The following is a 10799-nucleotide window of genomic DNA, read 5'->3' on the forward strand; positions in this document are numbered from 1 at the left end:
TGAAAAGTACATTTTTACATTTTCTGAGGTCTTTAGCACTTGTCTTTAGCACTTAGCACTTAGCTTTAGCACTTAGCAGCGTGGTTGCTATGTTCTTAAGTCATGTTCAGGTAATTCAAGTTAAAGTGTAATGTCTGGCTTAGGATGAGGTTAAAGCTCTACCCAGAGGGATAAACGCTCATGTGCGCATAGGAAAAGATTACATGCCTCCTATTTCTGTAACGCAAAGCTCTTTAAATGACTTAGCTGTGTGAGTGTGTCTGGCTGAACAGAAAGATGCAGCTCTAGATCCTTGACTTCTCCGAGTATCACCACGGTTGACGTGCTCTGCCCAGGACTACCTGAAGAAAAACACAAAGAAAGACATTGAACAGGCTTTCAAAATGCTGGTGACAATGCTAACAACCATGTACATGTTGGTGAGAGTGGCTGAACAGGTAAGGCAACTCATTAGATTACATCTCCATGCATTTGTCGCCAATCGTCAACATACCAGCCAAAAGCCATTCAGTTGACTGAGATTCTTGTCATTGTTTCGTATGCCAGATGAATGAACTATGACAAAAATGTTAGATGGACAAATACGATGGAGGTACTCATACCACAGAGGACAATATCACGACTATAATTAAATAAGTTATTTTCTCATTGACTACATGGAAATGAGAGAGTACCCATGCACTTCAAAGTGTTTTGTAACATATTTTGTAACGTTAAAAACAAAGTGCTAACACATTTTATGGACATATACAAAGGTATTATTTGAGTTAACTTTTAAGGGTGTTTCTTCAACTATGGCCATTTTGGCCCTTGTAGACTTTTAGAAAATAAACTCTCTTAAAACACTCTCACTAGTTTAATATGTAAATGTCCAGCATACATCACTCCCCTGATTGGTCAGGGTAGAAATGATGTCACAACACATCATTTTTGTAAATAATAATAATAATAATAATAATAATTTTCAAACAAAATGTTTTATAAATCATATGATTTATGTTTATTTTACTTCATTGTTTTAGTTTAGTTTTTTTTAAATTCATAATGTGTAATAGTATTTTATGAGGCATTTTCACATTTTAAGACTGGGATAAAATAAAATAAAATAAAATAAAATAAAATAAAATAAAATAAAAAATAAAGTATCAATGCATTTTCACATTTTAAGACTGGAATAAAAAAAATTTAAAAAATAAAATAATAAAAGTATCAAGAATAAATGAAGGCATGGTAAAAGGGTTCAATGACAGCTATAATGTAACATTCATTTAATAAAAAGCAAATGCTGAAACCCAATAGTTTTAGTTCATTTAGTTAATGTAATAATATTTTATGAGACATTTTCACATTTTAAGATTGGGACAAAATAAAAGATTGGGAAGGCATGGTAAAAGGTTTCCGAAACAGCTATAATGTGACGTTCATGTAAAGAAAAGTCAAATGATTTCAGCTGATAGTTTAAATAAAAATCAACCCCTGGGTCACAAAAGTTCCTGTAGTTGATGAAACACCCTTAAATACCATGGTACATTATAGTAATCTTTTAGTGGTAGCACTTTATTTTACAGTCTTGTTCCTCATGTACATACTATGTACTTATTATATAGTAATTACAATAACTGGGTAATAACTAGGTAATAACCCTGAACCTACCCCTAAATGTAACCTTAACCTATGTAGTTACCTTATATCAACCAGTACTTTCTTAGGTAAGTGCACCGTAAGTACACATACTGAAATATAAAGTGTAATAGTAAGTGCACATACTGTAATATAAAGTGCAAACCTTTTAGTCCCATGATATGTATAAAAATGTCATGTACCATAACACCATTGTATTGCCACAGCACTTTTTTATAAGCATTTTTAAAAATATTGGCATGCGTTATATGAAAAGTCTTCATGTTCACATGTCACCTCTGGCTGCTTGAAGATACAACATCCTCTAGTCTCAGTAATGAAGGTATTAGGGTGCACGACATTGCAATTCAGGGCCTTAATACTCTTGATAAACAATAAGAATGAGACTGCAGGAACTAGATCACTTAAGTTTTGACACGACTTCTGTTTATTCCACAAGAGTTGATTTAATTCACAGGGGACAAGATGGATGCTTTTTAATGACAGCTTAGCATGCAAGATCATGAAACATCATAAGTCAAACCAAAAGACCTGACGTCATTTTAAAGAAGCAAAATGTGGTTTCAAATGGAAAAGTGCACACACACACACACCAACAACATACTGTCCATCAAGAAACACATACATACACATGCACACACTGATCTAGCTGTGTCTGTTTCAGCTGGGTGTTCGGTGGTTACGTCAACAGGAGCCTCTTCCGTATGTGGTGTCTCAGCCCCTGCCGTGGCAGGTCCACAGTGTCTCCCATTCTCGGAAAGGAAGTCGTTCAGAGGAGGTGAAACACTTGACTATTTCTTAAAGGGTTAGTTCACCTAAAAATGAAAATTATGTCATTAATTACCCACCCTCATGTCGTTCCATACCCATAAGACCTTCGTTCATCTTCAGAACACAAATTAGGATATTTCTGATAAAATCCGATGGCTCAGTGAGGCCTGCATTGCCAGCAATAGCACTCCCTTTTTCAATGCCCAGAAAGCTACTAAAAACATATTTAAAACAGTTCATGTGACTACAGTGGTTCAACCTTAATATTATAAAGCGACTACAATACTTTTTGTGCGCCAAAAAAGTGACTTTATTCAACAATATCTAGTGATGGACAATTTAACAAATCATTTGTTTCGAATCAGTGGTTCGGAGCGTGTATCAAACTGCCAGAGTCACGTGAACTACTGAAGTTTCAAAACACTTACGATGTAAAGAAGCCTCGTTTACTGAAATCATGGGATTTTGGCACTCCGAACCACTTATTTGAAACAAATGATTTGTAAAGCTTCGAAGCTTCATGAAGCAGTGTTTTGAAATTGCCCATCACTAGATATTGTGGAATAAAGTCGCTGTTTTGTTATTTTTGGTGCACAAAAAGTATTCTAGTCACTTTATAATATTAAGGTTGAACCACTGTAGTCACATGAACTGTTTTAAATACGTCTTTAGTACCTTTCTGGGCATTTGAAAGTGTTAATTATCTTGCTGTCAATGGAGGCCTCACTGAGCCATAGAATTTTATCAAAAATATCTTAATTTGTTTTCCAAAGATAAACGAAGGTCTTACGGGTGTGGAACGACATGAGGGTGAGTAATGAATGACAGAATTTTCATTTTTGGGTGAACTAACCCTTTAACTATTACTGTACCTACATTACACAACCACCTAAACCCCCCCCTAAAAAAAACACCTATGTTTTCTTCACGATGCATCTCACCAACATAAACAAGTCATATTTCACCCCCTAATCGAAAGAAAAGCATAAGAAAATGTCTGCACAATTAAAACAGAGCCTGTAATAACACTATTGTCATGTCAATTTTTTTTTTATTAAGTATTTATACATTATGATAATATTTGTGTAATAAGTTAATTTATCTGAATAAAATTAAATACCTAGTTCTCTCATGAAACTCTAGATGGCACAGGCTGATAGGTCGTTAACTCAATTTGGTAGCGATCACATCGTTATCTACATAGCGCAGCTGATTGGTTGCTGTTGCATTAGTGGCCAATGAGATGCAGCTCAACATTCAAATACTGGTAGTGTTTGCTGTTAGCAGTCCCTCCTCCTCCCCAGCTCCATCTGTATAGATCTGCTACAGAGGTTATTTCATGTACAGTATCTCACAGAAGTGAGTACACCCCTCACATTTTTGTAAATATTTTATTATATCTTTTTATAACACTGAAGAAATGACACTTTGCTACAATGTAAAGTAGTGAGTGTACAGCTTGTATAACAGTGTGAATTTGCTGTCTCCTCAAAATAACTCAACACACAGCCATTAATGTCTAAACCGCTGGCCACAAAAGTGAGTACACCCCTAAGTGAAAATGTCCAAATTGGGCCCAAAGAGTGTCAATATTTTGTGTGGCCACCATTATTTTCCAGCACTGCCTTAACCCTCTTGGGCATACTTCATTGGGCATGAGTTCACCAGAGCCTCACAGGTTGCCACTGGAGTCCTCTTCCATGACGACATCACGGAGCTGGTGGATGTTAGAGACCTTCTGTTTGAGGATGCCCCACAGATGCTCAATAGGGTTTAGGTCTGGAGACACGCTTGGCCAGTCCATCACCTTTACCCTCAGCTTCTTTAGCAAGGCAGTGGTCGTCTTGGAGGTGTGTTTGGGGTCGTTATCATGTAGGAATACTGCCCTGCGGCCCAGTCTCCGAAGGGAGGGGATCATGCTCTGCTCATTCATGGTTCCCTCAATGAACTGTAGCTCCCCAGTGCCGGCAGCACTCATGCAGCCCCAGACCATGACACTCCCACCACCATGCTTGACTGTAGGCAAGACACACTTGTCTTTGTACTCCTCACCTGGTTGCCGCCACACACGCTTGACACCATCTGAACAAAATAAGTTTATCTTGGTCTCATCAGACCACAGGTCTTCCTTAGTCTGCTCGTCTTCAGCAAACAGTTTGCGGGCTTTCTTGTGCATCATCTTTAGTAGAGGCTTTTTTCTGGGACGACAGCCATGCAGACCAATTTGATGCAGTGTGCGGCGTATGGTCTGAGCACTGACAGGCTGACCCCCCACCCCTTCAACCTCTGCAGCAATGCTGGCAGCACTCATACGTCTGTTTCCCAAACACAACCTCTGGATATGACGCTGAGCACGTGCACTCAACTTCTTTGGTTGACCATGGTGAGGCCTGTTCTGAGTGGAACCTGTCCTGTTAAACCACTGTATGCTCTTGGCCACCATGCTGCAGCTCAGTTTCAGGGTCTTGGCAATCTTCTTGTAGCCTACGCCATCTTTATGTAGAGCAACAATTCTTTTTTTCAGATCCTCAGAGAGTTCTTTGCCATGAGGTGCCATGTTGAACTTCCAGTGACCAATATGAGAGAGTGAGAGCAATAACACCAAATTTAACACACCTGCTCTCCATTCAGACCTGAGACATTGTAACACTAACGAGTCACATGACACCGGGGAGAGAAAACGGCTAATTGGGCCCAATTTGGACATTTTCACTTAGGAGTGTACTCACTTTTGTGGCCAGCGGTTTAGACATTAATGGCTGTGTGTTGAGTTATTTTGAGGGGACAGCAAATTTATACAAGCTGTACACTCACTACTTTACATTGTAGCAAAGTGTCATTTCTTCAGTGTTGTCACATGAAAAGATATAATAAAATATTTACAAAAACGTGAGGGGTGTACTCACTTCTGTGAGATACTGTATATGTGCAGCAGCAGCATGTCTTACAAGCTCACAGCAATGTCTCTGAATGTATTTGCAGTAGCAAGTCCCGGTACTTGCTCTGTAGCAGCAGCAGAGTAGTAGATCTACTCCGCCAAGACCAAATACATCAACATTACATATCCATTACCATGCCAATCTCTCAGAGAGTTGTCATGAAATAAATTCATCCTAAAAGTTGCACTGTGCTTTGAAAAGATCTTTTTGAAAGAGTGAAGGTGAAAAAGGGCAATGCTGGTGGGTGGACAAAGAGATGAGAATTTTAATGTGGCCCTTATGTATGTGGGTGGCTTGTTTGAAAGAAAGCACTGAAGTCTTTTTCAATGCTTTGGTCTCATTTTTAGGTTTCTTTCTTACTATTAGTTTCCATGTGAACTTAACCTTACATTCTTAGTGGTTGCATCCTGTTATATCGTTCTACTGAAGTTGCGCAATATGACTTAGTCTTAATTCCAGTGATGGTCAGACATTACTAAGTGCCGTTCAAGGCCGACACACACACACAGATATTCCACCCTCTGCTAACCTCAGAAAGGCTTGGACATCCCTCAGGTGCCTATAATCCAATGGAGAAGGATTTGTGTCTTAATGCAGTATGGTCTCTACAAATGAAGTCTGTATTGAAGCCCTGAGGTTCTGTTTAAACAACAGCCACTTTATACATTTACAAATCAATGGTTAATTATCAAATACATTAATATTTCACTAATAATGAAATAATTTCCATTTGGATCCTTAGTTTTCTCAAATGATATAAAGAATAGAGAGTTTAAAGGTAGTCATTTAGTTGACGTTTTTGTCCAAAGCATATCACAGAACACTCATTACGAGGACAATCCCCTATAAAAGTCTCCTTACTAAAGACAACAAAGCCGCTTTCTTTTGGCATGTCAAAATGGTCAAATCAGGCTGCTAGCGATTTACATTTAATAATTTAATCAAGTGATGACATCAGTGCACTTTATTTGTGTTAAAGGATTAGTTCACTTAAGAATTCAAGATGTTTATGTCTTTCTTTCTTCAGTTGAAAAGAAATTAAAGTTTTTGAGGAAAACATTTCAGGATTTTTCTCCATATGGTGGACTTCACTGGGTACAAATTGCAGTTTCAGTGCAGCTTCAAAGGGCTCTACACAATCCCAGCCGAGGAATAAGTCTTGTCTAGAGAAACGATTGGTCATTTTCTAAAAAAAAATAAAAATGTATATACTTTTTAACCACAAACACTCGTCTTGCACTGCTCTGCGATGCGGCACACGTTACGTAATCACGTTGGAAAGGTCACGCATGACGTAGGCGGAAGTACAGAGCAAGTGTTTACAATGCGAACGTGCAAATATGTACTGTAAGTCAAAAGCCCCTTACAAAAAAAAGGTAAAACAACAATGTTGAATGATTTTGAAGTTGGAGGAGAAAATGAGATGGAGTTTTTCAACCTACCGAGTTATTGCACCTACGCCACACGGATGCCATCCAATATGACGTCAAATACACTACTTGGTCTCCAGTACGAGATCAAACTTTCCTATCTTATCCTATATAATAATAAAAAAAAATAGAGATGCACTGGTCATAAATCCAAACTTTTTTTTTTTTTTGTCAATCTTTATTCCGGGCTTGCAAACAAAGTGCTTTGTAATAATTTCCCAAAATTTCATGTGTGTGGAATATTTACTAAGTCTGTAAACAGGACGTTAACACAAGCACGCACTGAGCACGGACACAAAGAGGAGAACAGACGCGCCAGCAGAGAAAATACTGTACCATGCTCAAGCTCACTGTTCCCGAAAAATAGGAAGAATAATATAAATATTAAATTGGGGTTGATATAAATGTATATCTGAAGGGAACTGTCTTCAGAAAAGTTTTGATGGCTTTTCCTCTTATCTCCGTATAAAGTAGTAGCCTATTTATCGACGCAGCGCTGCTTTGTGTATAGCGGTAACCATGGAAACGCTATATCACCGCTGTTCCATAAGCGCCACCTAGTGTCAGAGAGTGAATTTGCATTTTCATTCAGTCAGTCTGCTGATTTTGTTTTGTGCAGGTGTGTCTTATGTAGCATAATTTCACAAAGCTAAAGTCAGACCATGCTGTTAATCTTGAAATTATACAATAATTTAAATTAAAAACAACTGCTCATGCTCATGTGCATAACATCTTTGTTGGGATTGTGATAAAAAAACAGTGTTTGCCTCTAATATCAAAGAGCTACACATATTTTTTTAAACAAATAAATTTGCTTTTAAAAAAAATCTGCAACCAGTATCAAAATCGGCCAATTTGCTTCTAAAAAAAATTGGAATTGGCCATGAAAAATCAAAATAGGTGCATCAAATAAAAAAATATTAAATAAAGCATTATTTTAAAAATCTAATATTTTTTCACTGTAGAAACAAATACAGTTTTAATAAGCAGTGTACTAGTTTTCTTGCAAATTTATTTGTTGTTTATATGGTTAATATTAATGCAACTATCAGCGCACTAAGTTTTTTTTTTTTTTTATTTCGGCCCGCACATGGTTAATTTTTTCCAATCTGGCCCTCAACTTAAAATGAGTTTGACACCCCTGGTTTAGAGGTAGGGATTAGGACTACATTTTTGGACAGAAATGTTTTTCCAGGATCAACAAAATATGTCTTACTTGACAAAATCAAACAAGTTTGTCTGTCAGTTTGGTACTGAAGCTACAAATTCATCAATACGAAATGTCCACAAACCAAAATTTGCAAATAGTTAGTTTGCCTGGTTTGAGTGTGCAGTAAAAAGCACTTATGAATTTGTATTAGTTTTAAATTATTTGTAAACAGTGAGGTCTGACTGACCCCAAACATAAATAATGTTACTATTTTGGAAAACATAAGATTTATTTTTATGTGATTTTTTTTTTTTTTTTGTCAAACAAAAGAAATGCATATTCTTTTTCCAGTATGTGTATGTATATATATATATATATATATATATATATATATATATATAGAACACGTACAACAATATTGTTTTTAAATTATTTTGTGTAATTAAAAAATAACTTAAAAAACTTTTTTGAAATGTGCACACCTACATTATAGGAAATGGAGGGGTTAATGATACAATTATTTATGTTCTTTTATGAATTTAATAATCTCAGGATAAATGGTAAAAGATATTTACCAGGAAAAAAAATCATAATTATAATCGCTATTGACACACTTTAATCATTGGAGTCCCCGTGACTCCAGTCAAAGTCCCTTTTAAGGAAAGTCTGTTCACTCAGCGGCCATATTTGCAGCGCCTCCGGGCAGCTATTTCAGGCATCCAAGACCAAGTCCTATCTATTTGAATGGGGGAATCATGAACTCAAAAACTGCTTGGCGAACTCACAATTAAATAACATATTTCAAATCAGCAACAAGATCTGACATGAACTGTCCCATAAATGTTGTTTCTTATGCCAAAATAGCATTAAAAAAGTGTATTTTTTCAGGCTAGACGAGCCAATGCCCATGTGCAGTCCTAAGCGCGAGTCTCAGGTTTCTATGGGAACCAGAGCTTCTAACGGCAGCTGCAGTCATGCAACGACTTTATCAATCAGCGATTGGCTCTTTTACTTAGAAGACGGGACGTATTCTGCCATATTGTGCATTGCAGTTTCTACCATTCATAACTAATAGGAGTGAACTATCTTTCTATATCTATATTCTTTGCTCCAGTCCAACCAATGAGGAAGTGCAGCAGATCTCAACAGAACATAATAAGGGTTAAATATTGGTATATTTTTTATTTTAAAAATTATACTTTTTTGCAGTATCTATGGGGAAAATGAATGGAAAAACACATGTAACCAACGCCACTGAAAAATTGGTTCTGCACTAATGCACTCTATTACCAAATATAGAACCCAAACATTCCCCTCATCTGCCACTGGTTGAAAAATACACACTTCTGCATTTTTGTGTGTATGATTTGTTTTGCAGTTTGAGGGCCAGAGAAGGAACAGCATAGGAGTTTACAGAAAGCGTAAGTATTACCTTAAGTATTGTAATTGTATTAAAAAACCCTGTAAAATAAAACAAAAACATTATATATATATATATATATATATATATATGTGTGTGTGTGTGAATATCACAAAATATTCAATTTTAAAATATTCAATTTTTAGACTCTTCATCCAGTAATGGACACACCGGAAACTCTGCCGAGAAGGCGGCGTCTACAATTCAGAACCAGTACAGGAAGTACCAGCAGAAGAAGCATAAAGACCACAAATGAAAGGTCAACCAGGCTAAACTGTCAGCATTTGAAGTGTCCATTCCACTCTGATCAAGACCCAGTATTCTCTTGTCTGAACCTTATAACCCCAACAACTGTTCACACGCAAAACTGGTCTCCATCAATGTTAAAAGACGACTTCTGTGAGCAACACAGTCACATGTTCTGATTTACAGATAGCTGACACCTGCACAAACACAAACGTTCAGACAATGACAAACATTTCAGACCATTTGCTGATAAAAGACGCCACAAACTTCAGACACAAACACTCAGAAGATCTTTAAGATAAATGCGGACAATATGTTCACAAAACATGCAGATTACATGCATAATATAAAGTAGAATATCACAGGAATGTACATGAGGACAAACCATAGGCTTCTTTCATTTGTATAAAAAGATAATTATATTTACTTTAGACTAACCTTAAAAAACTCTTATTAAGATTAAATGAAAATATATTTAGTTTTATTTTTCTAATTGAGGATGCCCTTGAATGCAGAGTTGGAAGGGTTACTTTAAAAATGTATTCTGTTACAGTTACAAATGACTTCATGAAAAAAGTATTCAGTTACGTAATCCAATATGAAAGTAATGTAATTTGATTACTTTTGCATTCCTTCATAGTCACAAATGTAAATAAAGTCATGTAAAATGCAATGTCATCAAAATACTTTTAATTATTAACGATTTGATGCAAATATAAAATATTTAAGAAAATGCCATGTAAATATAATAAGAAGAGATGCACTGAATTATGTTAACATTAAACAAAGCTAAATATATATATATATATATATATATATATATATATTAGTAGTATTCAAAATTACTGCAAAGTGTAATTCTGTCAGGTATTGCAGTTAGTCTGTTGGCAGCATTTGCCATACCTAATAAAGACTTAGCTGCGTCTCAACCTGTGTCCAAGCAGAATGATTAGAGACAGGTGTTGTTTGCGCACGCACCAGTAGGTGGCTCACGTGAGTCATGACTGCCAACAGAACCAGAACTATAATCAAATTTCAATATAGCGTTATGTCAAAATACTATTTTTTTTTTTTTTTTACAAAATGTAACTGTAATCTGATTACTTTGTTATTGACGTAACTGTAACGAATTACAGTTACCAGCTTTTTTTTGCACACTGATTACAGAACACTGTTACATGTATTCGGTTACTCCCCAACCT

At 36.2% G+C, this 10799-nt stretch overlaps 1 long non-coding RNA gene across 1 annotated transcript; it reads left to right on the forward strand.

Moving 5' to 3' along the window:
* Positions 1 to 288: 288 nt before the first annotated feature.
* Positions 289 to 10321, forward strand: LOC127496162 (uncharacterized). The gene is made up of 4 exons (XR_007925252.1): positions 289 to 437; positions 2306 to 2419; positions 9310 to 9352; positions 9498 to 10321. It is a non-coding gene; the product is annotated as an uncharacterized LOC127496162 (long non-coding RNA).
* The last annotated feature ends 478 nt before the right edge of the window (positions 10322 to 10799 follow it).

Source organism: Ctenopharyngodon idella, chromosome 15 (assembly GCF_019924925.1).
Source record: "Ctenopharyngodon idella isolate HZGC_01 chromosome 15, HZGC01, whole genome shotgun sequence".
Taxonomy (NCBI): domain Eukaryota; kingdom Metazoa; phylum Chordata; class Actinopteri; order Cypriniformes; family Xenocyprididae; genus Ctenopharyngodon; species Ctenopharyngodon idella.